At 45.4% G+C, this 13,093-nt stretch overlaps 1 protein-coding gene across 4 annotated transcripts in view; it reads left to right on the top strand.

Moving 5' to 3' along the window:
* The first annotated feature begins 273 nt into the window (after positions 1–273).
* The window catches only part of plxna1b (plexin A1b), a 203,632-nt gene continuing 190,812 nt past the window's right edge, over positions 274–13,093 (top strand). For all 4 annotated transcript variants that reach the window (XM_008297227.1, XM_008297225.1, XM_008297226.1 and 1 more), the window contains exon 1: positions 274–394. The gene's annotated coding sequence lies outside the window, so the exon portion shown is untranslated. The remainder of the gene's footprint in view (positions 395–13,093) is intronic.

Here is a 13,093-nt window from a genome sequence, read left to right as displayed (position 1 = left end):
GGTAAAAAAAAAAAAAGACAGTTAAAACGCTTGGGGTTCAAAGGGTGAATAATAATAATAGTAAAGTTCAATTAAATTAAATAGAGTGCAAACAGAGTGTGGAAAGTGAGACTCCTTAAAATATAAAGGTGTGCACACTGTTTGCATTCCCAGGCTGTGGAAGCCCTCTGTAGGCCGGAGGAGGTACTGCAGCAGCGGGAGCGCCTCCTCCTCCTCCTCCTCCTCCTCCTCCCTCCTGGAGCCGGAGCTGCATTCCTCTCCTCTCCGCTTCATTCACACGCAGGGAGCCGCCGGAGAGAGAGCACCGCCACTCCGTGACCAGCGTGGAAATGTCCCCAAGTTTTGGAATTTAAAACCATGGCGAGGATATCTAGCCTGCGGATCACTTGAACCTGTAAGTACCGACAACACTCCGGGAGGTTCTTGTCGTTTGGAAGTCGCAGGTTTTTGTTTTTTTGTTTTGGTAGAAATATTGAGGTTACATTTTTTCTCCCCCCCTGTTCTCTGTGTGTTTCTTGTGCGGTGGTGAGTTTGGTTGTATTTTTCTCTTCCCTCCTCCTCCTCCTCCTCCTTCTCCTCTTTTACGCGTCTACCTCCGCTTTTTTTCTGGCTTCTCCACGAGTTTACGGAAGGTTCAAGCTCCAACTAAAAAGCCTCTGTGGGTGAGAAAAAAGGCGTGAAGAGGACGATAATGTCCACTTCTTGCTGCTTGCTGCTGTGCGGAGGCTCGTGTTTCTGTGCGCCCCGGTGTGACCACCAGTCGGATTGATTCACGCGCAAACTGTTAAACTGCGGATATTTCTTATTTTTGAGAGGCGCCAGCTGAGCTAACTTCCTTAATTTCACTTAAAAGATAACTTAAATGTAAGCGGTTGGTGCTTGAAAGTCATAAAACATTGCTTTTTTTGTGTGTGTGAGAGAGTGAGCTCGGTTTCGGTGTGAGGTGAGTTTTTTTTTTTTTTTCGGAGAAACGTTGCGGTAAAAAAGACTTTTTTTTTTTAAAGTCTTGTACAAAACCAGCGGGACTTGTGCTCGGTGACACGGACTAAAAGCTCGCTGCTGTATCCGGCATTGCCTCCGAGGAGGAATGCCACCAACCGGTTCGCATAATTACAGGTATTCACAGACCTGACACTCGCTGTCGCCTGGATAAATAGTCCGGGGAGACTACCGGAGGCTGCACGGTTCCCCCCCCTCCTCCTCAAACATTTCCATTTATTCTGTCACATTAAACTGTACATCCTGCATCTTTTTAAAAAATAATAAAAATAAAATGGACCTCAGGGAGGAGTTCTCCAGGGGAGCGCTTGCTCTAAAAAAAAAAAAAAAAAAAAAATCGATCCCCTCCTATTAGCTTTGAAATAATTAGAAATTGTGTCGGTGTGCCGTGAAAAGAGCGTTAATCTGCTAACGAACGAGAGGCCAATTTGTGAGCTTTGTTATTCGACAGCAATTGAATTCTCCTTTTCTGAGCATGGATGGAGTGGTGAGGGCTGTCTGTGGGTGTGTTGAGTGCGCATTGGTTGTCAGCTATTGAAAATGCTCTCATTGCTCTATCGGATTCTCCTCACTTCCATTTTTTTTTTAAAATCAAATCCCGGTTAACCAAATTAGTCTACCCACCTCGACCCCCGCACGCCACGTGAATTCATTTTGGAGCCCATTTTTCTTTTTAAAACATGTATTCATGAATCATACCTGATGAGCTCAGACGTGATTTTAACCTTTTTTTTTTTGGTGGAAAATGAGCAGGGAGTGGGGCCAGACTGGAGCCCATCGACCAAAAAAATCACTGCAATGTTCCTTAAATATTGATGTCTCACCATGTGTCTGCTGCGCAAGTAAATACAGCTACTAGTGGCAGTGTGTCTTCCTCATTGAACACTCCTATAAGTCCCCTGTGACTGATGTGATAATTCTTTATGATAAGTGACGTGACCCAGTTTTGCCTCAGTTCAGTCAAGCAACCGACTCCTTATTGACAGTTCAATGCAATGACCAGCATTCACATGTAAATGATGTGGGGATTTGAACCGTGACATGAGTGTTTGTTTAAGAGGTGGTGCCCGGACCAGGGCTTTAAATCATTCAACCACAGGCGGAGTGACATCTCACCAACCACACAACAGAAGTGTACCTAACTTGTTTAATCAAAACAAGCGTTATTTACATGAGCGTGTGACTGACAAGCCAGGAGTGGCAGTAATGTAACCAAACATGACTCCTCTTTGTGCTGGGAAAATAGCTGGCACCGTTAATTTATCCGGTATGGGTCTTGAAATGACAAAAACCTGCTGTGTTATTGTTGTGAAAAAAACTCTCCACCTGACAACTGAGATGACACCAGGATCATAATGATGCGCGTACATGTTCAGACATGCCCAAACAACCACACTGTTCTGACCTAAATCCGGTCGGACTGAAAACAACCTGCGAGACGCATTCTCACCTAAATCGTTTTGTGGTTTCAAAAAGTTCCCAACATACAGCTGAGGTCTTTAGAAAATCATTTTTTTGTTTTGCAAAACTGTGACCTTGTATGGCGTTTTACATGAAAGCTGGCAACCCAGCCAGAAAATTACGAGCAATTTGCCTCAATCTTCCCTAATTATGATACAGATCTGCCCCACAATAGACCAGCAGTGTCATGAATTTTCAAAGTCTGCCCTGTCCGGTCTGCCTGCTGCTGTGAAGGGTAAATCTGTGATGTCCAAACTTTGGAATTCGAGCTGACATGTGCACTTTGCACCCCTCTGGTCCTGCTATTGTGCGGGTCTCCCCACGTCGCATTCCTCTGGACCTTTCAGTGAGCAGCGTGTTTAAGGTCTAATTAGATTGGAGATGGATGACAAAGCAGAGGGGCTGTGCTTGAAGTGAGAACTGAATCGCGTCTTGGCACACTGTAGGACGGGCCCTAAATATTTAGTTTTAGAGTGTATGTTGATTACTGGTTTTTAGAATTAAAGTAGAGGATTTGGATTAAATTCCTGCAGCACACATGAGACTTTCTCAGTTAAAGTGAAAAACTATTTCACTGGCTCAAGGAAATTGTTTATGCATGTGAAAGGACTTTGAGTGCATAACTGTATTCTTCAGGGTATGCTGCGCTGTGATTCATGGCTTTCATGCAGCAGGGCGATATATGGTCTGTGTTCATGCTCAGGCTCTGAAGTGTCTCTGTGTGTGTGTTGCTAGACTGCAAAATCCAGCCCTGTTTCCAGTGTCCCTCACTGTTTGACATTTTAAACTAGTGTGACAACCTCATCTTTAGGCATTTCCTCTTCTCGCCTTCCCTCTCTGCCTCCGCTCCTCTGCCATTCTTCCTGCCTCCAGACTCACGCTGCCACTCAAGCTTTCTCTCCTCGTCTTCCTCCCTCACGCTCCTCTTCTCGCTCCCTTTCTTCCAATCAGGAGCTCAACACCTCGGTCTTTCCATGCCGCCATGGAGGCTCCTACATTCTTCTTCTCGAGATGAGACCATGCTCATCTAAGGCCTCCCTCCCTCCTCCATCCTCTGCCTCTCTTTCTGTGCCACCTTAAAATCTCCCCTATTTCCCTTTTATGACCAGTTCTCTGCTGTGTTTCCGCGGGAATGACCGCTCTTCACAGTTTGCCTTTGCCTGCCCGTTGCTCCGTCTTGGCTCGGTGCTAAATGAAGAAGCATTTACTACTACTGAAAGAGGATCCCCTCTCAAACTGATGCGGTGGTTATGTCAGAGAGTGTCGGGTACGCTATAGTCTGAACTCTTTCTCCCATGTGTGATTGAGGGCTTTCTTGGCTCGGTGGTGCTGTAATGCAATATCTGTTTTCATATCATAGCCGGTGGAGATGGCGTGTTTTTATTACATAAGTTTTCATTTGTGTCAGTCTTGCTAAAGAGGTTAGCAGGAGTGGCATGTTGTTGGCTTCATCCGCTGTGTGCTTCGTTTTTTGCTCTTTTTCCGAACACCTCAGTTTATCTTTCCTCTGTTTTGATCCTCCCTTCCTTTCTTACTTCTGTCACATCCTGTCCTGCTTCTCCGCGGTGTCACTTCTCTGTCTCGTTCTGAGCCTTGCCCCGTCCTGTCTCCTTCTGTCTCTCTCTCAGTATTTTACTTGGTCTCTCTGGGGTTTGTGTGATGCCCTGAGGCAAGGAGCCACACAGCAGCAAGAAGCAGCAGCAATATTAAAACGCACTAAAGAGGGACCAGCAGCAGGGCTCTATCCGAAGGCCCTGTTGTACACACACATCCACACACCCACAGCTCTCATGGTGCTAACACCTATCCAGCCGACAAGCCTTAATATGAAATAAACTCACTCGCCAATACCTGGCGGGCCTGTCTTGACTGACTGCTCAAATAGGAATGACCTCCATTTGGCCCAAATAAGAAGCTGGGATTGAGAGTCAGTAGGTGGTGTTGAACTGCGAAGTGCTGGTGCATTACGAATCACATCGAGAGGTGAGTTCGCAGGTGAACCAGTAGCATAAACCCTCATCAGTGCCAATCAGAGGCAAATTTAAAGGTAGACTGAGCTATCTGCGAGCTTCATCACATTTTTAAAGAAAGGAGGCTGCGCTCAGGGCTGACAGCTTTATTTCGGTCCCTGGAAACTAGCTGAATTAGAGAGAATGCATAAAAAAAAAGTGAGTGCCAGTGTGGAGAATTTGAAATGAAAGCTCAGCCTGTATTGTTTGATACCTTGACCTCCTTTAAAAGACATTCGTTGTTGCATTCCTCACTTCAGATGTAGCCAAATAAATATGACCACTGTGGTGGCAGAGCAGAAATGTCCTCAGCCAGAAAATGGCTTTTTTCTTTCTTTGAGGAAAGCAGCCTTAGTTTCTCTGTCTCTGTCGTGCTCATCCAAGTGAACTGTCTGTTATGTATAATTAATTTTCTCCTCTCTCCCAGTTTATTTTTATCGCCTACTTTTAACCGTTTTTTTTTTTTTCAAAGGACCCCTCCCCCACTTCTGTCCTCTACAGTGCCTGCTGAAAGTGACAGCTGCTCGGGTACGGGGGATGCTTTTTGAAGCAGGCACTAAAAAGGCCACTCACTCAAGACAACTTGGAATAGAAAAATCTCGGCCATTCTGACAGTATCAAAAACATGCCTGCTAATCTGGCTGCAAATTGAAAATAAGCTCCACTGTAGTCTGTGCTGCCGGTTGGGGGAACAGAATTTACATGGTCCCCTTTTGTTCAAAGGGTTGTTGATTGGTTTGGTTGAAATGCAAAGCAGAGTGACAAGACTGACTTAAGTAGGGCACCAAGAAATTGTCTTGTTCACCGTTTTGCAGGCACTTTCTCTTATTGAGGAGAGCGCTGCGTTGAATTTATTTCCTTATAAAGTCAAATTGACAATCTCTCATTTAATTTGTAGATTGCGCTGTCATCCAAGCCAAAGGACCTTTTGTTATTGGTTGCATTTGACCCTCAGCCCCCCCCGGACGCCAGTGCTTAGATTGAGTTACAGTCCTCGTAAAGGTTCTGGCTGAAGGTCCAAAGATGCAGTATTAACCCGGGTTCCACTTCTGACCCGGTGGCCTTGGGCAGAAATCCCTCCGCCCCTGCAGCTCGCGGGCACAACCTCAGCATATGAGGTTTCCTCCCTGGCATGCTAATGCTCTTGTCAGCATTCTGTCCATCTCCCCTCAGACTCTGACTCAGACAGGCAGCTTGGGTCCCCGATTTGTGCGGTCATAAGAAATGCCTTCTCTCGTTGCTTTTCCTCATGTGAAGAAGAGCCCAGTCCTGCTATCGATCAGGAAGTCACGGTTCTTTCCTGTAACACAAGACAACACCTATACTTGTCATCTGTTTTGTTCTCTAAACATATTGCTAAGATGTGCGGCTCAAAAGATGGGTTGCACTCAATAATTTCTGTAATCAGGGTTATTCCTGCACAATGTTGGTTCTTTATTTTTTTTGATTAGTTTCTGTGGAGTGAGTCTTCCAAAATCACTTCTAATTACCTACTGTTATTGCACAATGATCTCAAGTCCATCTAGCTGCTTCCACACAACAGTAGTTAGAATGGAGCGATGGTGAAGCAGTCACAGATCGCTTCCAAAATCAATCTACCTTTAAGTCATTTGCAGCTGTTTGATGGTACATTGTAGTTACGGCTCATTATTTTCTTTTTTTTATTAAAAAAAATTAAAAGCTAATTTGGACGAAATTCTATGCAAGTACTTTTTTTTTTTTTTTTTTTAACTTACTTGGTACATTACCATCAGCTCATTTGTGGTTTCTCTGCAGCTTTTTGTTTCTTCGCAGTCTCAGGGCTGGTGTTCTCCTAAGAGCATGTCATGTTCTAATTTTATACTGCAACAATCTAAACGACTTTTGTGTGGGACATAAATTCATGTGGGGTAAAAAAAAATCATCTTGAACCAATTTCTGTGTCTCTCTAATCTGGTAAAAATGGTAGAAACTTTGAATGATGAGTCTTAACTTTGGCGTGCCACAAGTGCTCTATGTAAGAGATTTATTGGATTAATCTAAAATGTATTGACAGTAAGGTGTCACAATTCAATATTTATTTCACTGCTTTCCATTAAGATAGGGAAGGTATTAGGATGTGTTTGGGATTTTCACACATACCCAATGTCTTTCCTTTTGGCAAAGAACAGCTAATTTCACTGGTTCAGTGGAGAAAAAAAAATCTTTGAATGGATTGTATGCGGACCAGCCTGTCAGTATCATTGGCAGAAATTGTGTGTTGCTGATGCTGAGATAGTCTCAGTTTAGATGAGGAAGCCTACTGGTTGTTTACTGTGCTCACTAGAGTCTGTCTGCCTCTTCAGGCATGTTTGGCTTGTTAATGAGAACCACTGTGTGAGAGAGGAGGCAGCGCGCTGTGGGTGTGTGCCTGTGCATGTATTTGCATTGAGATAAGCAGTGCATCGTCGGTGTGCATTTGTTGATGTGCACACTGTATACAGGATGCTATCTGAGCGGTGTGGGGACTCCTCATGTTTAATGTAAGGTACCACTCCACTGTGGTGCATGAAAGAGGGAAGAGTTTATATAGGCACATAGCCATTTATTGCTGTGATTAATGTTAATGGTGCAGCAACTCATAATTGCTCACTTCTTTTTCATCCTTCTTGGTATCTCACACGTCTTCATTCCTGTCTTGCCGTCGTTGCCCTCCCCTTCTTGCAAACACACACCCTCCTGGTTTCTGTTGTGTTTACCAAGGGGAATCTTAAATAATTCAGACGGTCTGTACTCCCCAGCCTTGTAAATAAGACTAATAGAAGGCGGGTTTTTGAAGAGAGCCACTTGCCCAGGGAAAGCATGGCTGTGGGCTAGCCTATAAATCAGCTGGCTGCCTGTCTGGCTGCTTTACTGTGGGTGTGTTGTGAACCAGCCAACAGTAACCTCCATGTTACCGGAAGGAAGGGCGACTGTATCCAGGGAGGTCAGGAGTTTGTTGCCGTTGCCCCCCGAGGTGGTGGTGGGCACTGAGAAAGCGTGTGCATATCTGTGTAGGACACAGGTAGGATCACTCTCCCTCCTTCTTTCCTTAGTTGCATTTTTCCCTGTGTTTGTGTGGGCACATATGGACCCGCGTGCTACGGCTCATAAACCATACACTCTGATGTCAGCACCTGCATGTGTGTTTACCAGATGGAGATAAATGCTCATTTATTCATTTTGTTTACCACTCATTTTTTCCCCTGAGTTCTTGGCACTCGTTAGATGTCGGCGGGTGCTGCTGGCTGGTTTGGTGTATATGTGTGTGTGCTTGGTGGGGCCTTATGGAGGCTGACACTTCACAGAAAACCAGTCAATAAGGGGGGAAAACATTTTGGTGTTTCAGAGTAACAGAATGAGCAGTTAGCCTTCTTAAAGCCTCTATGCAATCCCACTTCAGCTGCAAAAAGAAGGGTAGATTTTGAGTAGCTTTAGCCCTAAATCACTTTGGAGCACTTCCCAGCTTCTCACCTCCCGTCGTTTAACTCTCAGTAGCCAGTTTTCTATAACAGGGCCAAGTGGGACCTGTCAGGTTTGAGGGCCAGCTCAAAAGTTTTCTAAGCCCTGACTAAAGGCAGAATTGGTTCATTTGAAACTTAAGCCTCGATGATAAACGATTACTGTTTGCAATGGACGTCCAAAAGAACCACAGAAATGTTATTTTGAAGAAAACTGCGACATAAATAATAGTGCAAGCACAGAGTAAGTGGCCCTGTTCGTAGTAGGAACAGGGCCACACGCCTGATCACAGTGTTTTGTCCTCGTCTAAGAAATTGTTTTTGCCGTGTGTTTACAGTGAAGCAGAATTCAAATTGTCACATAAAAAAAAAAATGCAGTCTGAAAGTCCTTTTAAAACAGCAATGAAAAAGCATAGAATATCCTCAACCTCCTCCTTCTTCTGCCCCTTTTTCTTTCCGCCGCCTCTTTGTCAACTCTCTTTTGTACTCTTCTCAAAGGGTTAAAGAGGGAGAAGTGATGAGTAGCCCGCTGAGCCTGGCCTCTATTGTATGTTGGCATTGTGCCACTGCATAGCATGTCGACCATAGACACATGTACAAGAGACTTTTCTCTATTCACAGCGGCTACAGTTACCCAGTAATACTACCCTCACCTGGAGCAAAGCAATGCAAATATTACTACCACTGATGTAGTCAGAGGTTTATCAATGCAAAATGGACTCATTCAAATAAGGGTTAATAGTTTCTTTTTATTGCACATCATTGCTTAACTTTTGGCCTTCTTCCCCTCCCTGCGGCCTGATAAGTTCGGAGCATCTTTTTAACATTTAGCAACCTTAGCCAGAAGTTTTGGGATGCTCCGGCATGATCCTGTTTTTCTTCTTCTCCTTCAGTGGAAACATGTGCTTGAGGACTATAAAACCCGTTTCCCTCCCTTTCCTCCCTTACGCAGCTTGTTAAGGGGAAAACCACTCGACGGCATGTTGTGCAGAACATTGGTAACTGCGCAGGCTAATTCTTTTAGCAGACCTGGGTTACCTCCACACAACAACGGCGCAAATCCTGGGGGTGCTTTTAAGTTGTCTCTCCCTCCTCGACCCCCTGCAGAGAAAAGGCAAGCAGAGCAGGGGGGCTCTGGGAATAAGTGCTCCAGGACAGACAATGGCGGACCGCCGGGAAGGGGGGTGGGGTGTAGGTTGTAGCCCAGAATAGAAGAAGAACAGGAGGAGGAGGAGGAGGCCTTCAAACTGGAAAGCGGGGTGGAGTAGCGGAGGTCAGAGGTTAGACTGATCCCAACTTTAAAGGTGGAGAGGTTTTATTGCCAGGGCTCTCTTGTTGCTTTTTGCCCAGCCTGGGGTGAACCTCTTAGCTGCTACTGCGTCATTTGGGAGGGGGATTTAGGTGGGTGTGAGTGTGAGCTACACATTGCTGTCCCATGATGGCTCCAGTTGTGCTCGGTGACCTCTGACCCCGGCCTGTCACATAGGTCAGCAGCATGCTAACTCCCACGTGAAGAGAGGTGGGCTAGTGAAGAGCGTCCTTGCCCCGCGGGGTCTATTTCCCCAGCTGGTAGGATTCGTAGGGGTGGACGAGGAGCCTGAGCATGTGACGAAGTAGCCAGCAAATATGAAGGAATGCGTCAGCAATACAATCCAGCTCTTGCGTTCCAAATGAAATGGGGCGTGTGACTTGTGACTGGAGTGCTGATGCGTGTGAGCTGGGAGGAGTTGCTTCCATTCTCTCCAAGTCTTATTCTCTTGGGCCTGTCCTCCCTCCCTGCCTCTCCAAGATCCATGATTTCCTTGGTTTCCATTGCATGCGAAGGAATGTGGCAGTTCTGGGTGATCAGCTCAGGTCTTCATTGTTACCCGAGTGTGACCTCATTTGGCTCTTGAGATCAGCGTGACATAGCCCATGGTGCACCAGCATACTTGTCCACTGACACATGACAGATAGTATTTGTCCAACTGGCACTTCAGGCAACACCAAATGTTAAGTGTAGCTTGAAAACAGTGGTTTGATTAATTTGAGGACAGACAAACAGGGCAGGCTGAAGGTCAAATTTTACATTTTTTTGAGCAAATACATCATCAAGCTGAAACACATTCTTAGATTCTTGTCATGTGTCACTTTTCTGTCTCCAGAGGATATACTTCACTGCCACTGCCACATTGGCTGTTTGCAAAACATGGCGCAAGCTGTTTTTAGATCATTCAAGAAGCACACCTCATCCTGCCCTCGGCAATCAGTGCCGCAGTCAAACTTGGCCACAGCACAGACACATTTTCAAAAGTAGCCCATCTCCCAGTCTGCTTGTAGCTGCATCAACATAAAAGCCTTGAGTGTTTAGATTTGTGAAAGGGCGGGATAGGAGGAATATGAACAAAACGATGCCAGAGACTGCACCTCGGCCAGAAACAGCTGAGGGAAAAGAATAAGACTGCCGAGGAGTGAGGGAGGGAACTTGGCAGCATTAGCTATCTGAGAACAGCAACAAGGCAGCTCGCACCAAAGAATAATAAATAACGTTGTTGCAGAGTGGAGCTCTTTTATGCGAGGCAGGGCGAGGAAGAAGAGAGAGTGCAGAGAAAGAAGGATGACGAGAAGCTGATTCAAACTTTAATTAAGGTCTGAACGCGGCATTGGAACAGCTGCTGTTGCTTGCGCCACCCCGCCACACTGGCTTTACGGGTTTTTTTTTTTTTATTTGGAAGCCAAACAGATGTTATGAGGGGGTGGTGACTTTATCGGACGAGAGGTTCGGTTTCAGGGAAGAGGAGGAAATTAAATTCTCCCTCTCTAAGACCAGTGATTTCGGCAAATCGGTGTTAACTTCTGCTAGTCACAGGAACGGCTACTGTGACCCTGCAATACCTTCTTAGTGTCCCCACATTACCGTGCACAGGCATCCTCCAGCTCTGGCGACAAGCTCTTGAGCAAGCTGCTGACCGCCTGTGTGATTCAAGGGCAGCCTAATACAGTGAGATGCCTCCTCGTGCTCACTCCCTGCAAGCCTCTCAGGATAATAGAATTGCTTCTAAATCCCAAACTGTAATTTGAAATTCCGTGCTAAATAATACCACCTGCTGCGACACTGGACCAAATTTATTGGATATCGTGGAGCACTTACTGACATTAAACGTTTTCTGCATTATTGAAATCCCACAAAATTGCAACAACAAGCAGTGACTTCAAACTAGACTTTCAACTGATCATTATCATTAAGGAAAAATAGCAAAAGTGAGCCGACAGTTGTTTATTAGTTTGTTGTTGTCGAGGTAAATGTAGCCATTTATGGTTGTGTAAACTTTTGGTAAGCTCTGTTTGTTTTGATATTGAGCTTTGTGCTGTGTTTGACATTTTGTGGGTAGCACTGAGGTATGCCAGCTATGTTTCAGGTGCCATTCACGCCAGCCTGCACTCTGTGGAGTTTCTCCCTCCTCTGATCCAAATGTCTGTCATCATCAGCGTACAGAGATCCCATTTGGTCGGGCTCACTCACCTCCCTTATCTGTGTGTCTGTCTCTACTCACTCTCTCTCCCTCTTTCTCTTGCTGTCACTCTCCTATGGAGGACGTGATGAAAATGGCTGTTTAATCATGCAGAGAGGTCAACCAATCAAAGGGCCTGGGCCGAGTGATTTAAAGGCCTATTCAGAGCACAGCTGGAGGGAGAGGGAAGGGGAGGGTGATGGGGGGAGAGAGGGAGAGAGAGAGAGAGAGAAAAAGAGGGATTGGGGTTTGACTGCTGTACGGCGCAGGTCACCTCTCATCCACTTACCTCTGGTCTCGTTTCACCAATGATTGCCCGTGATAGATTGATGTATAGGCAGGCAGATGAGTGGATTAAATAGGTAGAGGGCAGACAGGCAAAGAGATGCACATGTTGGTGAGCTGGCTGGCTTGTGATGAGATGCCGAACAGCAGCGCAGACCCTCGTCTTCTTCCCATTTACTTCATCAGGAAGCTTCCACTGTGGCTACCAGACTGTATCACACACACACACACACACACGCACGCTCACACAGATATGATGTCTGCAGACAAGGCAGTTCTCACCTGAATGTCAATGGGTGAGAATGACAGATGGTTGGGAGGAGCAGGGGAAGTAAAACAGACAGACGCCGTGATTGTCTCCTGTCTTAAGCCCCCTTCATACACGCACACATTCACCCTCAAAGTCCTCACGCGTCAAGTTTACGATACCGATTTTGTACGCGCGGTCAATCCATGTTCCGCCTTTTATTCCAAACACACATGTAAATTATCTCATCATTGTCATTCACACAAGATCTAGGTCCTTATAGCCATTGCTTGCTAAAGCAGAATTTTACAAGAGCTTGTGAAATTCTGTGTGCTTAAAGGGATTATCACGTTTCAATGTCATTAAAGTGGTTACAAGTGCGTTTTTACACCCGGGCTTCAACAAGGCAGACCAGCTCAAGATCCCTTTATGTCGTCACCTTATTAAAAGTTAACGCAACAAGTTCTGTTTCTCTTAAAATATCAAGAACAGTAGAATTTCATAGCTGAAGGGTCGCAAAGTTGGTGCTCTTATCTGCTACAGTGGAGCTGTAGGAAGGGTTTTATTGACACAGTTGCTGTAGTATCCTCCTTCCACCTTTTCAATACCAGTTTGTGGACATGCAGACATCCCTGGTTATGAGCTGAGTCTGTCTCCTTCTCACAGTTTTTTTTCTTTTACTCATTAGACCTGTAATGTTGCTACGGCAGGGGCAATGGGTCATGTTTATTTGTGTGTAGAATGCATTCATATGTGATGTGCTGGTCTCTCAACGTGCTGGCAAAGCAGTGTCATGTTCATCAGCAGTGGAAGATATATTGTTATATTCAAAAGGTGGTTGATGCCTATTAAGGGTCCCCTTGCATTCTGAAGTTATAAAGCACTAAGTAGAATGTGGGCTTTTTCCTGCCGAACCTGAGAATCTTGTGTATTTTTTTTTTTCCACACTAGAATCGCAAAGAAAGATTGAAGGGAATTTCGCCCGGTGCTGACAGGGGTATTGCCTGATCAACTTTATTGAGTCAACAGTATTGACTTCAGCTCCTGTTCACACGTCACCCTGACATGGCAATTTTCCACAAGGTTTCTAGGTGAAGCTAAATGTTTGAAAGGGATGTCTGTCACTCCTGCCCTGTATTTTT

This window comes from Stegastes partitus, unplaced genomic scaffold (assembly GCF_000690725.1).
Source record: "Stegastes partitus isolate 25-593 unplaced genomic scaffold, Stegastes_partitus-1.0.2 Scaffold1201, whole genome shotgun sequence".
NCBI classification, from domain to species: Eukaryota; Metazoa; Chordata; class Actinopteri; family Pomacentridae; genus Stegastes; species Stegastes partitus.
This window is presented reverse-complemented; position numbering and strand designations above follow the sequence as displayed.